At 38.3% G+C, this 2500-nt stretch overlaps 1 protein-coding gene across 1 annotated transcript in view; it reads right to left on the bottom strand.

Moving 5' to 3' along the window:
• The window catches only part of LOC123502741 (zinc finger protein OZF-like), a 9986-nt gene that overhangs the window by 7390 nt on the left and 96 nt on the right, over window positions 1-2500 (bottom strand). The window contains exon 1 of the mRNA XM_045251981.1: window positions 2486-2500. This exon is cut by the window's right edge and continues 96 nt beyond it. The gene's annotated coding sequence lies outside the window, so the exon portion shown is untranslated. The remainder of the gene's footprint in view (window positions 1-2485) is intronic.

The raw sequence follows: 2500 nt of genomic DNA, 5'->3' as shown, positions 1-2500 counted from the left end.
TTTCCTCATTTATTATTTTATTTAAACGTTTTTTCTCTTTTCATTTACCATTTTAAACTTTTTTTTTACATATTAATTCTATTGAAACGTTTTTTTATTATTTATTTATCTACTTAAACGTTTATCACTATTCACTGATCAATTTCAAACGTTTTTCCTTCCCTATTTATCAATTTTAAACGTTTTTTTTCATTATCTAAAACGTTTTTCACTTCATTGATCAATTTCAACGTTTTTTTCACTTTTCATTCACGTATTTAACGTTTTTAGTTATCAATTCCTCTATTCAAACGTTTTTCTTATTCATCCAACAATTTTAAACGTTTTTCTTCATTTATTTCTCCATTTCAACGTTTTTTTCACTTCATGCATGTATTGAACGTTTTTTACTTATTAATTCTTCTATTCAAACGTTTTTTCTTATTCATCCAACAATTTTAAACGTTTTTTTTTCATTTATTTCTCAATTTCAACGTTTTTTTTCACTTCATACATGTAATTAACGTTTTTAGTTATCAATTCCTCTATTCAAACGTTTTTCTTATTCATCCAACAATTTTAAACGTTTTTCTTCATTTATTTCTCCATTTCAACGTTTTTTTTCACTTCATGCATGTATTGAACGTTTTTTACTTATTAATTCTTCTATTCAAACGTTTTTTCTTATTCATCCAACAATTTTAAACGTTTTTTTTTCATTTATTTCTCAATTTCAACGTTTTTTTTCACTTCATACATGTAATTAACGTTTTTTACTTATTAATTCTTCTATTCAAACGTTTTTTCTTATCCAACAATTTTAAACGTTTTTTTTCATTTATATCTCCATTTCAACGTTTTTTTCTCACGTGTCTATTAAACGTTTTATTTTCTTCGTTATTATTTTGAACTTATTCATTTGTTTAAACTTGATTTATCTCTCTCTCTCTCTCTCTCTCTCTCTCTCTCTCTCTCCAAAACACACACACACACACACACACACACACACACACACACACACACACACACACACACACACGTCACAGAATTTTCCTTAACCCACAAAATGCATCTTAATAATAATAATAATAATAATAATAATAATAATAATAATAATAATAATAATAATATCTTTGGTAACAGTGCCGTGGTGAGTTGCCAGTTAGCTTAATCCTGTATTCATTTTATTGCAATATTGACTCTCTCTCTCTCTCTCTCTCTCTCTCTCTCTCGAGCGGTAAAGTGTTCTAATTATCTTTAATCTTATCGGTCAGGTGATAGAGAGAGAGAGAGAGAGAGAGAGAGAGAGAGAGAGAGAGAGAGAGAGAGAGAGAGAGAGAGAGAGAGAGATGTACATGCTTCCTCTCAAAAACTCTCCTATCTCTCTCTCTCTCTCTCTCTATCTTTCCTCTCTCCGTTAGGCAGGAATGTCTCTCTCTCTCTCTCTCTCTCTCTCTCTCTCTCTCTCTCTCTCTCTCACGCACACACATTCGCTAAAACACGAAAAATAGAGAGAGAGAGAGAGAGAGAGAGAGAGAGAGAGAGAGAGAGAGAGAGAGAGTGAGTCAGTGAGTGTGTGCGTGCGTCCTTACTCCCTCCCCCCCCAATCTCTCACTCTCTCTCTCTCTTTACTAAGATCACCATTTGAGAAGAGTTGAATGCTATATATACTTCAAATTCTTCACTAAATCCTCTTTAAAGAGATTCCAATCCCTTATACTTAGGATTGAGAGAAACTAAGGGGATTAGGAGAGAAAGAGAGAGGGGGAGGGAGAAAGAGAGCTGGGGGAGGGAGAGAGAAAGAGAGAGAAAGGGAGTGGGAGGCAGAGGATGTAAAAGATTTGAAAAGAAGTGATCTGAGAGAGAGAGAGAGAGAGAGAGAGAGAGAGAGAGAGAGAGAGAGAGAGAGAGAGAGAGAGAGAGAGAGAGATTGTGTGCAGTATAATAGGTATTGATTTATACATAACACACACACACACACGAGAGAGAGAGAGAGAGAGAGAGAGAGAGAGAGAGAGAGAGAGAGAGAGAGAAGAGGTGGAGGAGGAGGAGGAGGAGGAATTTAAACTGGCGGGTGGCACTGAAGAAGAAGAGGAGGAGGCGGAGGAGGAGGAGGAGGAGGAGGAGGCAGCGTCGAGGAGGCACCGCGCTGCCATCCACACACGAACACACACACACACACACACACACTCCCAAAATACCCCTTTCTTGGCCACACCACTAGCTGCTGACACACACACACGCACACACACGTACACACACCTTCCCTGCACGCACACACACACGCACACACGCACACACACGCCATGTACGTCAGGAGAAGCGGAAACACACACACACACGTAGGCAGTCACTAAACGGCACCCTCGGATTTCAATGCTCCAAATGACACCCTATTTCAAACCCCTGTGGCACTCTCCCCATGGCACTGGCACCCCCGCGCGGCACGTCACTCGATGCACGGACTCCTTAGCTACGCCCTGGTGGCACGGGAGTGGATATTTACCCAGTGGATGTGGAG

This window comes from Portunus trituberculatus, chromosome 2 (genome assembly GCF_017591435.1).
Source record: "Portunus trituberculatus isolate SZX2019 chromosome 2, ASM1759143v1, whole genome shotgun sequence".
Taxonomy (NCBI): domain Eukaryota; kingdom Metazoa; phylum Arthropoda; class Malacostraca; order Decapoda; family Portunidae; genus Portunus; species Portunus trituberculatus.
This window is presented reverse-complemented; position numbering and strand designations above follow the sequence as displayed.